This window comes from Lactuca saligna, chromosome 8 (assembly GCF_052625555.1).
Source record: "Lactuca saligna cultivar CGN05327 chromosome 8, ASM5262555v1, whole genome shotgun sequence".
Lineage (NCBI taxonomy): Eukaryota > Viridiplantae > Streptophyta > Magnoliopsida > Asterales > Asteraceae > Lactuca > Lactuca saligna.
Genome location: NC_136424.1, coordinates 115,979,152 through 115,990,912, shown reverse-complemented (window position 1 = coordinate 115,990,912; position 11,761 = coordinate 115,979,152).

Below are 11,761 nucleotides of genomic sequence, written 5' to 3'. Positions count from 1 at the left end.
TCACAAAAAAACACAAGTCAGTCCTCTTAAATTAAGTTTATGAGTCAACCAACAAAATCTATAAGAGGTCGGCTGCATTTGTTATATGGGGCAGGACTTGACAAGTGAGAAAATATTAACAAAAATGGAAGGAGAAGAATACTAACATTAGAAACATATCATGGCTGAGATAATGGAGCACCACCCACTGATGAATGGCTAGTTGGATTTTCTAGTGGAGGAAGTTGTTGAAATTAGACCCCCACCCTGATAGGCTGTTGATGATGATGCTGGTGTTAGAGATGGATGCCAATAGGACCACCATCATTCCCACGACCACCAGTGAACCCCCGACTACCTGGTTGCGGAACATGAGGAACAACACCTACCGGTCCATGTACTCCACGCGTTGGAGTAGCATACGGCTGCGTGCCACCATGATATGCTGGAAGAGCCACACTGGGCATTAGGTATGCAGCTAGATGAAGACTACCTTTATGACTTCCATTACCTGCTCCACCTCCCATGTATGGACTTGTACTTGTACCAGAGTCAACAGTCATCATATATACTTTACTACTTATCTACAAACAAAGATAACTAACTATACATTATATTATTATTATTATTATTATTATTATTATTATTATTATTATTATTATTACTATTATTATTATTATTATTATTATTATTATTATTATTATATGGGGTATTGGTCAGGGATTCTCACAATTAGTTACTCTTTTAACAAATTCAAGCAAAGAACAAAGACAACGTAGTGTCTTGACATAGGCTACCACTCAAAACTACCATGAGAAAGGCCGCGATGATAGTAACAGCCATGTCTCCTTGTGAAGCTCTATAGATTTTAATAACTCTTTTTTTTAAACTAACTTGAACCAAGTTTATCGACATCTCTGAAAATATATGTCATCCCATCCTTGTAACCCAAGAAAGTAGGTAGCTTGGATGGTTTGGTTGAGTTAGCTTTGGTGAAATCCTTCACTACGATGAACATAAGGAAAAAATGATTGATAAGTAAGTAAAGTAAATACTTAAACTTCTTTCAATGAATTCAATAAAGACAGCAACTCATTGCATACCTTCGAATACTTGGCATGTCACGACCATTACACGTATAAGTTGAATATACAAGTACAAATTCCTAACTAATAAAGGCATTGCATAAGAAATCTTTTGAGATGTGACATCATCTGGTTTTGATTAAAGTATAATAAAAAAGAAAAGAAAAGACTTTATCATATCATAATGTACTTTTAGGTCTAAGATTATCAGTAGCTCAAGTGATTATGCCAATAAGGATTAAGTAAAAGCACCCAACAATAGAAAATTAAGGAGGAAAAATCATTATTCACAACAAAAAAATGTATACCTCTCATTCTATGGACAGCAACATGTTTCCTTGGATAAAAATCCATGGGAACTATGTACAGGGTGCTCAAACTTCTTATGAGACATCGTTCTTTTCCTACTTCACCTTCAAAAATAACAAAAAGAAAAATAAAGTTACAATAGTGGTAATAGTGACGAATAAAGGGGATATATACGTTGTTCTTTCTCACTAAAGAATTTCATCTAACACTTGGTGTTCGACTAATAAAGTAGGAAAAAATAAAAACTCTTAATAGTGGTAGAGGATGCAAATGTAATAAGCAACGGACTGAAACTAAAATATAGATGAAATCCACAACAACCTTCAGCCTAAAATCGATTTTGACCACCCTAGGGTTCACAAGTACTGGAGGGTAGGGATGTCAACGGGACCAAACGGGAGCGGGAATAGCTGCCCCCGCTCCCGCCCCCGAAATCAATTGTTGCCCCCGCTCCCGGTCCCGCCCCCGGCACCCCCGTTTACATAGCCCCCGGTCCCGCTCCCGGTTACCTCCATCACCCCCGGTTCCCCCGCTTAAAATTCGTTTTTTTTGCTAAACGACTACTTTTTGTTAGGCTAAAAAGCTTGTTTTTAATAACTTTAAAAGTTTAAAACATAATCTTTTAGAAACTAAACAATTAAAAATTCAACATTACGAATTCAATATTACAAAATGACAATTCCATCAATCTTAAAAATATAAAATATGACAAATCCAATATTACAAATATAAAATACTTACATATCCAAAAATATATGATTAATTCACTACCTCTTCAATATCTATTAATTGAAAACGGGAAAGTGAAACCTAACCTACACTTAAAATTAGAAAATCTATTTTGTATATGTATTTTATATTAAATATATATTTTTTACATAAATGTACAACCGGGGCCCCGCGGGAGTAAGGGACGGGAATACCAACTCCTGCTCCCGATCCCGAAAATAAGCGGGGTTTAATTTTGCCCCCGCTCCCGCTCCCGGTTTTTTTAAAAATTTAGTCCCATACGGGATCGGGATCCCACGGGAGCGGGGTTCCACGGGGGTTTTTGACATCCCTACTGGAGGGGACGGTTTGGGGCCGAGGGATGCCAAGCGATGCTGATTCTCGGCCTTCGTTAGTGACAAAGAGTGGGATTGGACAACAATTACCGGTGATATAGGAGGACACAGATGAGAAATGAATATAAGAGAAGATGAAGAATAAAATCTTACAAGTGATTGTCACACCCCCAAACCGGAACGGCGGAAACGTTCGGGGGCGGATGACTTCATGTGGTAACGTAACAAATGAATACATAGTAAAGAAAGCAATACAACCATCATATATATAATTGAAAGTTTACATTGTTAAGAGGTACATGTTCAAAACCAATTACCATATGATGCCAAAAATATGAATTTAAACTGGCGCCACAACGTTCCTTCTTCAAGAAGCTGTTTGGTACCTGCAATCACTGAGTCCTGTTGGATTAGTGTCTAAGTCCATAACTATTTTGGTATGTACTTGACCCGATGGTACATGGTCCTTTTGGGTTGCCTTCACCAAAGCAACTTGATTGGAGAAATTAATAGAGAGAGAGGTTATTATGATTTATTAATATGTTATAAGAATAATATATTAAAGGAGAAATCATATTTGTTTAATTAATATTGGTCAATAATTAATTAGGAATTAATTTTGTGATCAAGTGTAATTAATTAAACTAGAGGGGCTGATTTGTAATTATGTGATAGTTTCAAAATAAGGTAAGGATTATCTTATTATTAGGGTGAATGAATTTGAGGTGATATGGCCTTAGAATTCGACTATGATAAGGATTCAAGGATTATCTTATGGGTTGCTTTGTAGATAAGCAACTAGATAAGGATAATGACTGAAACCCTATCTCTACACCTATAAGGATAATGACTGAAACCCTATCTCTACAACTAGATAAGGATTATCTTATGGCCTTAGAATTCGACTATGATAAGGATTCAAGGATTATCTTGTGACTCTAAGCCTTCCAAAGTCATTACAAAGGAGATTTGGGATTGTTATTGCTACATAACAATCAAGGTATGATCTTAAACCTAATTACATATTAATATGATTACTTGAATGCTAGAATTAGGGTTTATAGTCTTGGATAACTTGCATGTACAATAGAGAAACCTAGATCCAAGCATTAGGGTTTGTATGAGCACATAGGATGTCTTATGACCAAAAACCCATCAGTGGTATCAGAGCCATTGGTTTGGTTTCAATTGTATGAACTTGATATATTAGGGTTTATTGCCAATAAACCCTAAGAGGCTAGGGTTTTTCGAGATTAGGGTTTGCAAACCCTAATTTGCAAGAGTTTGAATAAGATCTTCAAATCGTTTCCTTAAACCCTTAAATTTCGAAATCTAGGGTTTGTTATAATCCCTTGATTTTCAAAATTTGCCTCCTCCCCAAGATACGATCCTAATTTTTAGGGATTTGGATTATCCCATATCTTGTAATTATCCTTTAATTGTTATATATGGTAATTTGAAGATCTTGCATTATCCATCCATATTTTCGAAATCTGTATAAATATTTAAGGGATTAGGATAACTTAAATGTATAAATGGTAATTATCCTCATTATTTAGATAATCCCTTATGATTTAATAATTAAATTAATAGTCTAATTCAAGATAATTATTAAATCAAGAGTTTTAATATTTAAAATTTTAATTTAAATGTCATAAATTTGAAATTTTAAGATAGATTAAAACTAAATTGTTTTGAAATGTTTCAAAACTTGCCCTCAAGTTTTGGAATTTAAAAGTTGATTAAAAAGGTTTAATTAGGAGTGTTAAATTCTAAAACCCTAGTATTGTTTTGAAAAGTTCAAATCATACCCTTATGGTTTTATTAATTAATTAAGGTGCATAATTAAAAGAGATTTAATAAATCCATAAAAGTTTTGGTTTGCAATTTAATTGAATTAAAGGTATAATTATTAAATTTGACCACATAGTATTTTAAAAGTATGAAATCCACCCTACATTATATATATGTATGAGTAAAAGTCAGTCTTACCGTTAGTAGACCTCATTCACGAAGCTGGTCTATAAGGGATGTTTAAGGAAATTGCCTATAAAATGGCGATTGAATGGGTATCCACTCTTACCCACCGCACTCTTGACTAGTGGAGGGTCGTTAGCCGAACGGGTAGGATAGGACGAAACCTTCCATTATAAGTATAATGAAATACAAAGTAACTAAATGTTTTTCTGATTCCCAATCTTAGTTACTTAGGCAAAAGTGAATTGATGCAATTCCATGAAATTACACTTTGTGCCCTTGCGAAGACGTTAGTGGAGCGTGTGTGGTTTACCGGCACACTAAATGGTTCTAAGCAAAGGTTGCAAAGGGTGACTCAATGTTTGTCATAGTTCGGTGGAGCGTGTGTGGTTTACCGGCACATTGAATGAGTGATTGTAACATGTGAGGGCACCATGTAAGTTTGCATGGTTATTCACACCCGCTTTGTGATCCTCGGCATCCCAGTCACAAACAAGAGGGGCATATCGAGATTTAAACATGCCATTGAAAGTTCAATGAATCTCAAAGGATCTAGGAGTTTTCATAGATTTAAAACTTAAATTTCCTTTTCGTTTTTCATGGTGGAAATTAGTGAATCGTCATTCACTTACCTTCAAATATTCTGCAACTAGATTACGGCATCCCTTTTCTAGGTTGTAGCGTATTGTGTTGGGTCCTAGCCTTAGTATCTCATTTGGGTGATTTACTAAGGACTCAATCGATCAACTAACTTGAATTTGTTTTCTCCCGTTTTGTAGATGTCAAAGTTCGACAATCATGGTCTTCCTAAATCCCGTGGAACAAGCATTCCACATGAAGATGATATTCCACGATTCGATCGAGGAACAAGAAATCATGCTTCACTTCCTCCTCCTCCAATTGTTCTCCCTAACCCACAAGATCAAAAAATTGAAAGGTTCAATATCACTAAGGCCCTATTGGAAATGAAACATGAAGATGGTAAATCCGTGTGTGCCCACATTCTAGGAATGAAATCACACATCGATAGGTTGATTATGTTGGGTGTGTCATCCCCGAATGAGTTGGCTGTAAATTGGGTTTTGCACTCACTTCCTGAATCATATAATGAGTTCAAAAGAAAGTATTATATGATGGATCATGACGACAACCTCATTGACCTAACCTACATGCTCATTGCTGCTGAATCAGAAATGATTTGGCGAAGCAATGGAGCGTATTTGTTGGGAGAGTCAACCGACCATGCTTCTGAGGACGTTCTAGGAGAACCGACCTACGTTTGCTGCCAAGAGAAAGGGCGATGGATAGAAGTTTGCCCCAAGAGCCTGAGAATTCCAAAGATGGGAGAGTCAAAGAGTATGACTGCGCTTCAGGTAAAATCCACTATCTAACTTCGTTAAGTTCCTATTCATTGATTCAAATACATGATGTGATAAGATTGCATTTGAATGTTTTGCAGGATCGGTGAAAAGAAAGGAAGCTTGATAAGAGAGCAAGATGAATCTAATCACAAGAGATGGATCTCGATCGCATGGACTTGAAGATTGGATTTTGAGCTTAGATAGTTATGATAGAGTTGTTAGAAATTTTCCTTTTACGTAGTTTTCAATCGATTTTGCATTGTAAGGACAAATGTTTTTCCGCTGCTTTTATAAATAAGATAAATTTTGTTTGACTTATTTATTTATTTGTTTACTTCCTTGCAATGAAATCGTTATGAAAATTGATGTTTGCATATTTCTACAACGAATGGATATGATTCTTAGTTATGTTATTTATGGAAATGTCGAGAATTTACCAAATAGGGAGAGTTTCTCATCGCCCAAAGTTTCAATTGGACTGAAATTTGGAATCACGCAACTTGGTTGCATGGTGAATGAGAAATTTCATATTTGGAAATTAGACAAATTCGTTGACAAAGTGTCAAGTGAAGGGCTAGGAGATCGAGTACACAAAGTTGTGTGTTGATCAAGTTCACCATAAGAGTAACAAAGATATTTGTCATGATTTACTAATGGCTTAGTAAATATGATTACACTTACAAGATTAAGTGTAATTCTGAATTGATTAAAGGGTTTAGATCAATAGTAGAACGAACAAGAAGAATCAAGTAGGCAGAAAGATAAAAGTTTCTCCATTCTAAGAAGAAGGGAGAATAGCTTTTATGCTTTATAATGGGTCTTAATGATTAAGAACAATGTCTCAATTGATCCTCTAAGTAAGTCTTAGTACAATTGTATGTTTAAGAAGAGGAATCAAGGATTGAAGAAATGGTTAAATCAAGAAGTCTATCATACTTCGTTCCAATAACAAGTCTTAAAGTTAAGATTGTGGCAATGAGTGAAAAGTATTAAAGGTTTATAACATTCATAAAATGTGGAAAGTTGTGATGTCTTGAATAAGACAAAGATCAACTTGGATCAATTTATGAAGTGTTTTGATAAAAGCTACACTAACTCTTGAATATTTGGTTGTCAACAAATGTTTATTGACAAGAGAATCTTATATGTCAAGGAGTCAGTGGGAGTCTTAATGGTCTTGAAAAGTTTCAAGAACAAATCAAATAAACCTTATCGATCATCACTAGCACACGAGTTGAGTTTTACAACCTATCGTGTTGATGATATTTTGATTCTGTGCTGTTCCAATTGAGTTAATTATGCATGTGAGTCCTATGAGTACTCATTTTGAATGCATAAAAGGCAAAGCACCTTGATCAATGAAAGGTACATTGATAGGAAAAGGGTGAGATGCTTAACTACTTGGAAGACGTGGTGGGCAGCTATGCTACCATAAGGCAAGAAATCAAGATTAAAAAAAGGCTCGGCCCATATGAGTTTGAATTTGTCGTAAACTTTGGTTTTAACAAATTCACATGGATAGGAACAAATACAACATTTAAATCTAAGTGTCATAAGATTTCCTCCTTCATGAAAATGATTGTGAGGAAATGCTTTCACTAAGAAAGATTTTAAGAAGATAGTGATTGTAAAATTGCATTCTCAAAGTCGATCATGGTTACGGTATCCCTTTCCATATTTGAATTGTGAGGTTTGGCAATTAGTCTTAATTGTTGAGACACACATATGAACTATCTAAAGGAAAAGGTGTATAAGTTCAAGAAGCCTTGATAAAAGATTATCAAAGCACTAAGTATTAGAAACATGGACTTAAGAAATTCAATAGGTATTGTCTCTGTAAAAGTTAAGATGTTTATGAATACATGTCGAAGCTAGTGGGAGCATAAGTGTTATGTTTTATAGTAATCATCATGATAGTGGGAGCATAAAAGTTATGATTGTATGATTATTATAGAAAGTATTGCAAGTTGGCAATATTAATTATAGAAAAACAAGAGTTATACCTTGCAAAGTTGTAAGGGTTGTAAAGTTGTTTTGCTATAATTAAGGGAGAGAATATTATGCTTCATTTCAAATCTAAAGGATTAGGTTGAGAAATGTTGATAAATTTAGTCAAAGGTACATAGTGTGTTCTTAAAATTTCGATTATGATTATGACATCCCTCTTCACAATTCGAATTTTAAGAACATAGCAAATAAAACATTATGCGTCGTGTCCCATACGCTTTGGGTATAGGATCGATTGCAAATGCTTTAATGTTTGACCATTCTAAAATTTTCCAAATGTCTAGCGCATTTAGAGGGAAAAGGGACTAGAATTGGTTTTGACTAAAATAATTAAACAACTATCAAAGGACAATCCAAAGTTCGACGAGGATTGGTCGCTTGTGAGTAGTTGGAAGTATAGTATTGGAAAATATGGAAATGTTTCCATATTGGATGGACCATATCGACATCATTACAAATAGAAAAAATTCTATTAAGAATGAGTTGTCATGAGGAAAATATGGAAGCGTGTTCATATTAGGAAGTAAATATTGAAAATCTATGTCTAGATTAGAAACTTTTATGCAAAAGGATGTTCAAAGGAATGTACTTTGAGTGAGAGACATCATATCTAAGGAATTGTCTTGTAACAATATACGTTAGAGGACTTTGTAATATCATTGGCAATAGTCTTTGAGACTTTGGTGCAGTGACATTACAAAAGGATCGTTGCATAAAGTGTTAGAATCTAGTATATTCTATAAGTAACAAGAATTTGATATTCTTACACTAAAGAAAATGGATTTGGAGTTGTAAAATGAGAATGATTGGAAATGTGTTCAATTTGTCTATTTCACAAAAGTAAGAACCATAGGTAAACATTGTGCATGCTAGGTGCATGGGACAAGTGTAATAATTCAAGTAAGAAGTTGATTACCCGAAACGACAAATAATGAGTAATCAATATGGTGATAAATAAAAGGTGTGTTATTTATACTCAAATGTTTGAGGCCATATGGGATTAGTATTATTCTTGTGTTTCACATTTGCATGTTTTGACTTCCAGAATAATTGAGTTTATTAAGAATAATCGAATTATTCGAACGGGCCACAGTCATTCATATGTTGGAAGTAGATATGAATGAAGACTGTCGTGAATTGGTGTGTGGATTGTCTAGAAGAGTATTAGACATAAGCAAATGTTTGTTGCAACGTTCATGAGTGCTTATGAATATGATTTGAGCATTGGATTAAACCCACGCTCACTTGGATTACTCCATGAATTGTATCACGAGTGATTAGTGAGACGATAACATCTTATATTCTTGAAACTGAAATGTGTGAGTTGTATCTTGCGAATCGGTTGCACATTGATAATATGTAAACGCACTAGTAACTTGGTGTTATAAAACATATTGTTGTGTGTAATTCGGTGAATGAGTACAAGAAAGCATTGTATCAAAGTTTATCCGTTCCTTTTATCCAAAGAAGGATAAAAGCGATATCTTTTGGGCCCCTCGATGGTTTAGTGATGACAAACGTAAATGCTCGGCCGGGCTAGGGCAAATTTGATTTGTTCAATTAGTTTGTCGTCATAAATTGGAAATCGAGAAGTAGTACAAAGAGAATGATTTGAAATCATATCTCATACGATATCTAGAATGGAGGAATACATGATCCTTTATCTAAGGACACGCGTATCTGATATGATCAGAGTTGACAGCGGCTTTGGAAAGCTATGATTGCAGATCAGGATCTGAAGTCATGCGCAGAATAGGTATTAGACTTATCCAAGTGGGAGACTGTTGGATTAGTGTCTAAGTCCATAACTATTTTGGTATGTACTTGACCCGATGGTGCATGGTCCTTTTGGGTTGCCTTCATCAAAGCAACTTGATTAGAGAAATTAATAGAGAGAGAGGTTGTTATGATTTATTAATATGTTATAAGAATAATATATTAAAGGAGAAATCATATTTGTTTAATTAATATTGGTCAATAATTAATTAGGAATTAATTTTGTGATCAAGTGTAATTAATTAAACTAGAGGGGCTGATTTGTAATTATGTGATAGTTACAAAATAAGGTAAGGATTATCTTATTATTAGGGTGAATGAATTTGAGGTGATAAGGCCTTAGAATTCGACTATGATAAGGATTCAAGGATTATCTTATGGGGTGCTTTATGAATAAGCAACTAGATAAGGATAATGACTGAAACCCTATCTCTACACCTATATAAACACCCCTTAGCTCATGAATTCGTGTATCTCTTGCCAAGAAGTCCTAAGGACGAATTCTAATCTTTCTCCTCTCTCTTTATACCTTCTCCATTTGCTCTTGGTGTTTGTAAGCCATTAGAGGAGTGACACTTGTGACTCTAAGCCTTCCAAAGTCATTACAAAGGAGATTTGGGATTGTTATTGCTACATAACAATCAAGGTATGATCTTAAACCTAATTACATATTAATATGATTACTTGAATGCTAGAATTAGGGTTTATAGTCTTGGATAACTTGCATGTACAATAGAGAAACCTAGATCCAAGCATTAGGGTTTGTATGAGCATATAGGATGTCTTATGACCAAAAACCCATCAAGTCCCTGGGACATACAAGTAGTTTTGAAAGAGTAGATCAACATTTAAGCTGGTTAGTTTCATAAGTATTAAATGATAATGTTTGTATGAACTAAAATGAAATGGTTTTTTTTTGTTTGTTAGTTTCTAGAAAATCCCATATTTCCTACTAGTATAAATGTAGCCTTATATCAAGACCAATGTTTGTTTCTAGAAAGTTAATGTTATCCTATCTGTGAGTAGTGGTTTAGAAGTTCCAAACTTGTATCACAATTAGGTTTTTCATGCCTAAAGTAGTTAATTTATGTAGGTATAAAACCTCTAATACGTCTGAAAAACCCCGTAAATCAATGTGTTTTTAATACTCCATGTGAGTTTTATAACCATGTTATTGACTAGAAATGCCTATACACAACGTTCTTCAGGCGTTGGAATGTTCTGACGTTTGTCACCCCAAATGGTGTACTGTAGCTAACAGTCAGGGCGCGGGGTTGTCAATCCCGTATAGATGTATACACAAACACCATGCTCCTACTCCAAGGGATTCTGATATATAATACATGACTTGAAATGTGTACTCGAGCGTACGTGAAGTTTAATATCTCACAAAACATAGTATAAAACAGATTTACGTGTGAAAATGTTCGTTTGTTCTTGTATATGAAAGTAACTTCTTGAAATAGTATTTCCAGTATGTAAAAGTTCGTAGTGTTCTCGTAAAACTATACCTATTATAGTTTTCTAAAAGTGAGTTTCGTTTGTATAGTAATACCTAGTAAAATGCTCACTTGTTATGAAAAGTATAATTTTTGTAGTGCCAAAACGGACACATATTCATACAGTATAAGTAGAGTGTTTGATTTACATAAATACATAAATCATTTCTTATTTCAAAAGATAAGATGTTATCGTGGTATATTTTGCATACGAAAGTTTCCCTATAATAGTTATAAATCACATATGATTCCATTGATAAAAAGCGTATAATGAAACTTTATATAACGCACGATAATAATTGAGTGTTTTACTTGTATTCCCCCCTTAACAGCATATAAAAGTATTTATAAAACATTTAAAAGTGTGGATTATAGGGGTATGAACTCACTTGAAAGATCGAAGAAGGCGAGATGAAAACCGAGTAGAATTGCGACTCGAGAAAGTGGATTTTCTCGGGATTCTAGGGAATCTCAGGAGCACAAACGACCTTCGGGACTTGAGCAAGGAAACCGGGACTTCGGGATAGCACGTGCACGGAAAACGAGGCAAAAACGCAAGAAAGATGAGAGGAATTAGCCCTTTTCTTCGGAACCCTCGCATCCCTTTTATAGGGACTGGGAACTGCCTCAGTACGCTGGGCGTACTCGTGCATGATGTGTGACCGCATCCTCGACTGACTCGGACTTCGGATGGGACGGGGCAT